This window comes from Barbatula barbatula (assembly GCF_947034865.1).
Source record: "Barbatula barbatula genome assembly, chromosome: 14".
Classification (NCBI taxonomy): Eukaryota; Metazoa; Chordata; class Actinopteri; order Cypriniformes; family Nemacheilidae; genus Barbatula; species Barbatula barbatula.
In genome coordinates this window covers 20,240,055-20,250,833 of record NC_136777.1, presented here as the reverse complement: position 1 = coordinate 20,250,833, position 10,779 = coordinate 20,240,055, and positions in this window count along the sequence as shown.

Below are 10,779 nucleotides of genomic sequence, written 5' to 3'. Positions count from 1 at the left end.
TTTTTATATGATGCATATATTACGTAATAGCATTTCCATTTATTTTCACATTTAAAAAATATTATTGTGCCTGTAATATCCATTAATGGAAGTTGAGCCATTAAGTCGCAAAGTCCCGACTGACTTTTTTATTAATCCACGGTCAGACTTTTCGTTCCATTGACTTCTATTCATACACATGGGAATGCATCAGAAACGCAAGCCCATCAGAAGATATTTTAAAGCACTTTCAAAAGGAAAACCAGTAACCTTCAGCCAAAAACACGTAACAGCTAATGCTAATGCCGGAATGCAGGAAAGGAGACAAGAGGCAGTTTTTTAATAGATGTCAATCGTAGAGAAGCTTCACAACACTGAATAAATCGCTTTTGTGAGAGAATAGCTGTTCATTTTCTGTAGCTCAGTGCTTAGAGCATGGCGCTAGCAACGCCAAGGTCATACGATTGGTACCAGGGATTTCATATACTCGAATACAAATGTATAATTGAATGCAATATAAGCTGCTTTTGATAAAAGCGTCTGCCAAATGCATAAATATAAATGTCATTTAAGGAATCAACTGCCTTTAATGTTGAACATGTTTCACACCAAACAGTACTTTGGTTTTGAACGATATGTAGATTTTACTATGATAAAAAAAATGTTTTAAGAGAAGGCAGGACTCACTTACGTATATTTAATATATTTTCAGGAGGGTTTAAGCAGTTATGAGAAAACTTGTACTGTAATAACTAAAACTGCATGTATGCATATGAAGCTGATGCAATTTTATGAAATAAAAGGAATGTAAAATATAAAATTGTATATTTGTTGTTTAATGAAAATGAAATATTTCTATAAATACATTAGAAATGTTATGACTTGACTGATGTGTTTATCCTGAAAATGCAATTTAATGTAAAATAAATAAATATAAAGGTATGGTTTCTCTGACTTATCAGGATAACAACAAAATCTCTTATGCAATATTTATTGACAATATGAACGAACAAATCCACGCGAAACTTTGCAACATCAACTGTTACCGACTGCCGTAAAACTGAACTCCGGCCACTGACGCCATTGTATGATTGATTTAGGGTGCCTCAAGTTATCCAGGCTAGCCTTCACGGTATTTTCTATGGTAAGTATTCCATCTCGCTATATAATATTTCGCATTTCGCTCCGTATAGCAAAGTTCCAGTTTGGTGAACTCTGACCTGCCAATTCGCGTCATGTGAGTGTGTGAGACCGATACTGTCATGATTCTGCCGCATCATGTCATGTTTCTCTTGGTTTAGTGGCAGGATCATGACAGAATCTCATGTTTTGTGTGGAGAGAGGCAATTATTGTTCTTATGGCCTTCCATACTCTCTCCTCCTGTCTCGTCTTTGTTCCCATCCTCTCGTTACCCTCCTTATTGATTAATGCCCTTCACCTGTTTCCCTCTTGATTTGCTCCCTTATTTAATGCCCTTGTGTCTTCTGTCTTGTGCTGGTTCATTGTGGTTTGTGTGGTGAGTTCCTGTGTTATGTTAGTTTAGTCATGTGTAGTTTATGTCAAAGAGTTAATTTAAGTTTTGTTTCAGTGTAGTTAGTCTTAGTCCTGTCATATTATGTATCCATGTTTTGTTCTGTTACCCCCTCGTGGGTCTTTGTTTTATTATTTATTAAATTATTTGTTAACCCCTTACCCGCTGTCTGCACCTGGGTCCTCTCTCCGTGTCTCACCACGAGAACCATGACAGATACAATATCAAAATGTTGTCATGAACAGGGGAGGGAAGAAACGTGGTGGAAGAACCCAAGTGCAGGCAGACACAGGGATGAAGGGATTAACAAAGACTTTAATATAAAACACGGCAAAACAAACATCCACGATGGGAAAAAAACTCTAACCAAACTTGATGATAACTGAAAACAAAGACTTCCCACAAGGGGGGCAAAAAGAAACAACTAGGACTAACAAACAAGGAACTTGAACTATACATACAAGAACATGACTGGGACCAGGGCAGGAAACATGACCAAGAAACAGGTACAGCATACAAGTATAACAGGTACAAGTATAACGAACGAGCACAAGACAATAGACAAGAGGGCATCTTATAGGGAGACTAACAAAGGAGATAACAATGGGCAGGTGTGGGTACTGAAAGACTCAGGGAAGGTTAACGAGACAAAAGGGCAGGAAACACTGACGAGACACGAGAAAGCACATGGCAAGTCAGAATCAAAACAAAGCCATGTCTTTCTCACACAAAACCTAAGGCTATGCCATGACTCCGCTGCAAGACTAAGAATAAACATGACATGATGGCGGAATCATGAGAAATGTCACACGTGACCTCAGGGCCCGCTGCTAGCCATTTTGGTGCCCTAAGCATAATTCCATTATGATGCACCCCTCCCCCCCCCACCCTTAAAAATATATTTTTGCCAGGTTAACTTTTTATTACCAAACATATAACTCAATACCAATAACACAATAGCAGCATCACAATATAAAACTTAAGAACACTAAATAAAGACTTTGTAAATGTAGAATAGCCAACACACACTACACATTTGAAAGTGCAAATTTTTCTTCAGTAAACAGAATAGCAAAACAAAAAACCTGTCAATGTTTAATAGCAAAATCTCAATTAAGATTGGAAGCTGCACCGAAATTTATATAACCGAAAGTTATAGCAACATAGTTTGCTAACATATATCAGCAAGTTCTAGGCGCATTACGATTAGTAGCAGCACTTGCACATTTCCCGAATTTAAGTTGATTAAACATGGACGTACCTGCAAGTGATGCACGGGCATCATCTCGCAGTTTCTTTTCTTTCTTTTCTCTGATCCTGACTCCTGCTGTCTTTTCGGGGCCATTTCCCAAAAAGTTCCCTAGGCTACGTCTGTCAAACTGCGTCAGGCTGCCGCGCGGAACGTACAAGGGGGGGGGTTATATGGGATTGTTCGGCCGTTTCTTTTTAACATATACATGGCTAAAATGTGCCTGCCTAATCATTTTTCTATAGCCCAATGAAAAAATATTAGATTAAAAAAATGTGAATTTTATCACAACCAGTGCAGCTGAAATATCCTTTTCCTAGCAATTCTTAACTAACCTCTGCATTTCAACAAATCGACTGGGGACGGTTCCTACGGCCCAGGTGTAAGCCAATCAAGTGATGTTGATTTCCCATTAGGCCTCGCTCTACGTGAGGGCACATCTTCATCTCGTTCTCTGCATGCGTGTCTGAGAGTTGACAGACTCTATAAAGACAGTCCCACACAGAGCACAATGTTGACTCTTGTCTGCAGGAGCGGGTTGGAAGTCACACACCCGGCAGGCCAGTGAAAGGGGAGCAGTAATGGGGAATTTCACGCCCGCTATGGGACCTGAATCATTGAATGGTTCGAGCTAGTTAAAGAGCACAAGCCGCTTGGGGGGCCAATAATGTTAAGCAGGCACGATACGATATAGGTTACATCAGCATTATTAAACTAGCGTGAGATATTCAGCTGTCAGTTTCTCCTATGTTCAACTGCATGTGCAGTAGATTTAGTTAGAAATGACTTATGATTTCGACTGTAAGCTAAAGATGTCTGATTTTATCAGCAGGTTCGAGCCATTAGCAGAAAAACAAGTGAGGACCGCTCGAGTAATGTGCATATAGCAGCTCAGGACGCATTCTTCGACACGCTTTTTAATTCATCCATCAAATTCACTTTAGATTGTCCATCAAGTATGCACATTCCACGGTTTGTTTAACTTTTACCGGCTGTGGAGCTCGCAAGATACATGTATTGTGTTATGGCAGGCCATTAGATGTCAGCTGTATGCTTTGTAAGTCGGAGGAATGTGCCTCTGTGAAACACCTCAACCTGACAAAGACCAGGAACATCGCTCCATTGTACGCTGGAATAACACCACGTTCCTCTTTTGCTCAGAACAAACAGCACGTTTCTCTTTTGCTCAGAACAAAGAGCATTTCTCACATCAATTGTTGTTTATAAATGTCTGCGCTCTATGGTTGGATTCAAAGCATTCGCTTGTTTCTTGTTTATAACTCTATGCTCTCAAATTGATTTCACCACACGCTGTTGAAGCAGACGTGGGGTTGTGTTGGTTTCTGCCGTTAGAGTGCAGACCTTAAAGAAACACAGTTTGTTTTTTTACATTTATTTTTAATGGTTTGCAGATTTGAGACGGTTCCAACAGGTTCCTTGTTTGAAACTGCTGCACACAGTGAACCAAAATAAAGGCCTGACTATGTCGGTTCCACTGAGGACTTAGGGCGTGAAAGGACGCGGAACGAGATGATTAAACGTCGACTTGAATGAACTTTCAGGCCACTTTTGTCCCTTCGCTTACACAAACACAGACCGCTCAAACCCTTTCAAAGTCCGCAGAGGGGAAAGCTTGCGTGCTATGTCATGAGAAAAATAAATACTATCGGACACTGTAAAACACAAACTATAGAATCTATTCTAACAAAGTGAATTTACTTTCAACCCTATATCTTATATATACATTTATTAGCTATAACACACTAAAAGAAATTGGGTAAAGTCTACCTAATTAATTACACAACTTATTACTTAATAAAATTGAGTCATTTTAACCCATTGTCAGCAGGTAACGTTCATCTACTTAATTATTATTAATAATGAATAATCAAAAACAATAATTTTACTTTATTTATTATTCCCGATTATTACTTATTCAGGGAAGGTTGAATTTACCTAAAGAAAAGTCAGACAAAGAAGATCGAATCATTTACTTTTTATTGAACAAGCCACAAACATTTCATTTCTACATACTTGGCAGTCATTTTCCACTTTAATAAAACACTTTTAAGATTCCTCCGTTTCAGTTCTGATGTGAATTTATCAGAACTGCTACGCGAATTCCTTGCGTGGTCTTCTGATGTTTCATATCTTTCTGTGGAAGACATTAAATGAAAGAATCACACAGAAAACAGACATGCAAATCGGTAACTTAAATAAGAAAAAATAACAAAATTGCACTATAAATCCTTCCCTTCTGACACTGTGGCCCAACCAGACGATGCGAAAAGCCGCAACATTTGAAAAAAGCGCTTTTAAAAGCGGTTTAGCCAAAGCGGCTAGTATCGTTAGCTAGTGCGGCAAAACTTTAAATTAAACTTTTATATCGTGTTACGGGGTCCAGATGCGACTGTTTAGGACACCATGTAAAACAGAACATTGGGCATCAGCAGAATGAAATGTTAACATTAATATTGCAGCTGTTTCCCTCAGACGCCCTGTCTATTTTAAGCACCGTCACTCTCTCATCGCGCTGTCATCCCGTGTGAGGCGCTGACAAGACAACACAGAAGCGCACCAATTACAAGTCTTTTGTTAAATATAACAATTAAATGAGTAAACATTTGCATTTATATTAATATCAACGTGTTAAACGAAACGTAACTGTAGCTTGACACTTTCGCGTCCCACCAGCACAGCAGAACATGATTTTAATCTCTAGATTCCCACCTTGAAGTTGAATCACGCGCACAGTTCCATGGCTGATATTTTAGGGTATATTTTAATGTTGTCACTATTAATATTAACAAATAGGTAGAATTTTACTAAACATTTTACTATAACTAATATCCTTAAGTAAAATCTAACTGAGTTTTATGTGTTGTTTTTATCACCCTCCAGTACCAAATTTCGGGTATATTTTACTAAATTTTTTTAAGTTGCCATTATTACAAAAATATATAGGTAGTGTGGGTGAGATTTACCCATTCTTATTTATTAAACTTGTCAACTAATATACCTAAGTAACATCTAACTGATTATAATGGATTGTATCTACTATCCTCCAGAATTGCTTTTTACAGTGTGGGGAATGCAAATGATTTTCATACTGAATTGCGAAGCGTTAACTTTACTTAAATTGTTCTAAAAATCTAAACAAAACAGCAAAAGACTATTCTAGAAAAGCTTTTTTCATGAACACACATTCTGGTACCACCAGGCGTATTTGTTCTGTCACATCTGTGTAAATGTTGACAAGCCTGCACAAGTATGCGAGCAGGTTTTTTTCACAGTGTCTCTGCATATGTGTGTGAATGCGCATGATACAGTAGTCTGCCTGATGACTGAGACGTCCCAGAGGCCAGAACCACATCAGGCCTTTCTCTGGCCACAAAAGAAGTGTGGACTGCCGATTGATCGCCTGGCTGAATCGCCGTACTGATGGATGAGCATGTACTTATCGGCCAGAGTCTGAAAGCACTGTGGCTCCAGCCAGTGATGATGTAATGCTGGATCCTTCCAAAGTCATTTGCCCGGAGAAATATAGCAGAATTAAAAAGAAAGAAATCTCATAAGACTATGGAGAAAATGTATTTATACTTTTAGAAGAGTCTTGCATTAGCATGTTGCTAAGCTAATCATAGCCTATGAGAAAATATATGCCGCACATGTTTATTTTTTGTTGACACTTTATTGATTTTAAACGTAAGTAGGCCTGTATCACTTATCTTCATGCTGCAGGTGTTTTTTGTGGCACAAATGCTATTTTTATATTCAGTCAAATTCAATTTAGCAATTTATTGAATTTTATTAACATGAAACTCCAGTTTAGTTTTGCATTTAAAAAGACATCAAACTGCAACTGCCTGCGAAGTCGTACCCAACAGATCACCTTATAAATCATCATTATAAGTTTACCGTTGTGAATCAGGGATCATGTTAAACACTGAATTTTATGTTACTTTTATTGCTTATTTTATGTTCATTTTAAAAGAAACTTTAATATACAAACATGTCACCAGTTATTTAATTTTGAAACTGGTAAAGCGTAAACTTTTGCAGTCGGGCGGCCACACAAGTTTTTCACACTATAATAAAATTTATCTTGAACACTCTGAGCCAATGGCTTCTTACAGAAGTGACCTTGTTGCAAGTCTGTGCTCACACACTCTTAAGACTGAGATCAAGGTAGATAAACACAGGTCTAAGAGGGGTCAATTAGACTTACGGAGACACCCGCAACATCTCACAACCTTTGACCTTTAGCAGTTCTGACCTCCCTACAGACATTCCCCATATAATGCAGAGTAGATAAGAGGTCAAGAGGTGGTGTCCAGAGAGATTGCCCGATGTGTTATCGCTGCATTTAGCTTGTTTCCGGAGAGGGAAATTCATCAAAACTGTCAGTGTGGATTGCCAGAACATAGTGCTTTGCTTGTGGGATCACTTGGTGACACATGTAAGACCCTGTGTTTGTGCCCACAGTTAGCAGACTGCCGATAAGCACTCAATGAATACACGCATGCATAGAAAAACAAATCTTCCATTGACTTCTGTTGTTTTTATACTGCACCAGAGACACATTCTTTCAACTAACCCTAAACTGTTTTTCATGTATTATTGTTATGTTTAATATGTCAGTTTCCTCATAAGGACCCCTTTCTGCCCCCACAATGAAAGTTATTCCTGGTTTACCTATCCCTGTGGGGATATTAGACCCAAATAACATAAGCAAAACTTGATCCACGCGCACACACGTGCATTCCAAATTTGAGAATGGTTGGAAATAAATTTCTCACCATCATGTCTTTTCAAATCTCCATGAATTTCTTTCTCCAGCAGAACACAAATGAAGATATTTTGAAGAATGTTGGTAGCCAAACGATATTGGACCCTTTTGACTTTCCTTGTGTGGACACAAGAACATTGTGACCTTTCTCAAAATATCTTCTTTTTGTGTTCCCCATAAAAAAGAATCACATACAGGTTTTAAACAACATGAGGGTAAATACATACGAACAGATATTTAATATTTCTCTCAACTTTCCCTTTAAATCTAACTGAGGACATACCATAAACATTATTTGTATATTTAAAAAAAAATACAAAATTACAATATTTTATGTGTGCATCCTGCATTACAAATGAGGATGTCACTAAATATTCCCAAAAGGGATTTATCTACAGTAACTTTTGGGAACAATCTTGTCCCAACCTTATAGTTTTGTAAACCTACACACACACATTGCATTGAATCTTCAGCTAGTACTCAGTATTTACAATGTGTCTGCGTGCAATATTTCAGGTCATGGTGTTTGTGCGTTGACAGCAAATGGAAAACAGCCTTTGGTCTCGAACAGAGACTTCACGTCTTTAAAAGATTAAAACATCTACATGATGTATTTGGAGGGAGTTGCTTCTCTTGGATATGGAATGGTTTAATTCTATAGTGAATGCAGCTGAGAATGTGTAGGCGGGAAATAAATGTTTGTGCCAGCACATATTCTTTTGGTTTGGACAAGAGATTCGAAAGTTTGCTTTTGATAACCTTGATAATCTTTGTCTCTCCATCACCATTTTCACCCTAACTATTTGGATGATTTCTAGCTAAATATCTTAGTAATTGTTGAAAAATATTGATACAAGATGAATTAATTATTTGTCATGAAAATGTCATTAACTAAAAGAAAATAATGTTTCTGATTGGTTATATTCAAACTCAATCTTAAACAAGGACAGATCATCAAGATTGTCGCTCTCTCAACTTCAGCAACCAATTTTTCTCATGTAACTTCATGGGTGGCACATGCATTGGCACTGAGCGTGATGCAGTGCCAGCTGTACCCACACAATGCCCTGATTGCTTCTTGTGTAGATCAGATGTGCGATATCAGATTCTCAGCCTTGTGTGTTAGCATCAGACAGGAAGCAAAACTGCACTGATTGAATGAAATGCAAAAGCAAGCCTTTCGCGCTTGATTACAAACATAAAGAAAAATCTGTGTGTTGAACATTGTTCAGAACATATACATGCTGGCTTTCAACAAACAAAGCTTTTCTTTGTTATCTCCAGCGTTCTTTCCTCATGACTTCAATGGTTTCCTCGGTATGACAACTTTGGCCCTGTTTTCTGCTTCAGTCGGTTGCTGTGTTGCCCGCTGTGTTGTGGTGATAGAAGGGTCTTCCTTCAAAAGTTTTCCTTTGTCATGGACAATTTGATTTTAGGCATATCATTTCATTTAATCGAATTAAACCTGCTGCGGTTGCTGTGATTTGCCAGCATATGTCGCATTGTGAATGAAGAAAAGACATGTGATAGAAATTGTACGTTTTAAAACTATTATGCATACAATTTAAATGGCATAAGCAGTTAAAAGAGCAGAAAATGTGTTTTTAATTTTGTCTCATTTTTTACCCACGGCTCAGAAGCTCAGAGGAGATGAATTTCAAGTTCTGACTTTGTCTCAAATGTTTCTCCTCAAATTCCTATGGAGAGATAAAAATAGAAACAAATGTGTCAGCATTTAAAAAGATGATAGAGCTAAAATGAATGTGAATAGCACAACTGTTTTTTCTTAGAAATATCCACATTATAATTCAATCTCTGTAAAAAGTAAAAAAATGTAAGCAGGAAAGAAAAAGTTTCCATCTGTTCTTTATTTAACCTCATTACAGTCTGAAAAACAAGAATGATATTCAAAAAGATATCCTAGAGGACTTCTTTTAGATTGTTCTTTCATACATGGTCACACACCATGCATCTCCTGTCCCCCTATTCTTTCACGTTTTCTCTCTCTCTCTCTCTCTCTCTCTCTCTCTCTCTCTATACCAATAGAGAAGGAGTCAGTCACGAGGGTCTGGTAGGCAGCCAAATGACCTCTGGACAACCTTAGCAGGCACTGGATTATGTGTGTGATAGATTTAATACACTAAAGTCTGTTTCTTGTCTTTCTACAAAACTTTCTGTACATCTCACCTTGAGGACTGAGGTCTACAGTGTGTCCAGCCAACAGAAGCTCAATGTCTGTGCTCCTTAACAGCATCTTATTGACCTTCATCCTCCCTTCCAGTCTATCTCTCTACTTTCTTTCATGCTGTGATGTCCGCTCTGTCTGCATTCCACTGGCATTCTTGCTCCATCACGTTGACCTGCTTTGTTTGGACTCTGTTAAGCCGACCCTCTTGACTTAACTGTTAAGCTTACCCCAAATCCCCTGTTACACTTGATTATCAACGTTTCACTTTTACGCAGTGCAGTCTTTTTGTGAACATTACGTTTTCCTTTTATATTTAGATAAATGAGTTTGAAGTATGAAAATGTATAGTCCTGTATCTTTTGACTTTTGAACATTTGTTCTCCATCTTATCTTATCTTTTTAATATACTTTATTAGATCATCAACACTCTGTGTTTAGATGTACATAGACGTTCATCAATATAAATAACTAATTCATTAAATATACTTCAATCGCTTTTTCCTTACTCATGAAAGTCATTTGGTCTTATAGTGTTTTACAGCAGTTTTACAGAATTATTCAGTATTTTTACATATTGTTGAAATACGGTAAAAAAGCACCAAATTGCAAATTTACAAAACAATACATGTAATTTTACCGTGTTTTTCTGCATGGCCCCCCAGCTGCCAAGGTATTACCGTTGTTTTACAGGATTTTTTTACAGTATCCCCCTTGTGTGCTGTTTGGGTCTGTTCTCTTGCTTGTAATTGCGATAAAGTATACATCTGTAAAGTATTTTAGTTTTTATTTATTGCGTTGATTTAAAAATCGAAAAACGCTGTCGGTCCACACATAACTTGGTTAAGTAACAAAAACACGAACACTGTTTGTCTGCACATCAGCAACAAAAGCAAATACATCAATTCCTATATGTCAACTTAAGGATCAATGATTTCCTCCGTAAATGTTTTGGATACGGTAATTAAAGCTGCTGTAAGCTATGTTAAGCCATCCTGCTAACTCCCACCAGATTTATGCGCTGAATTAAACCCCACCCCCATTC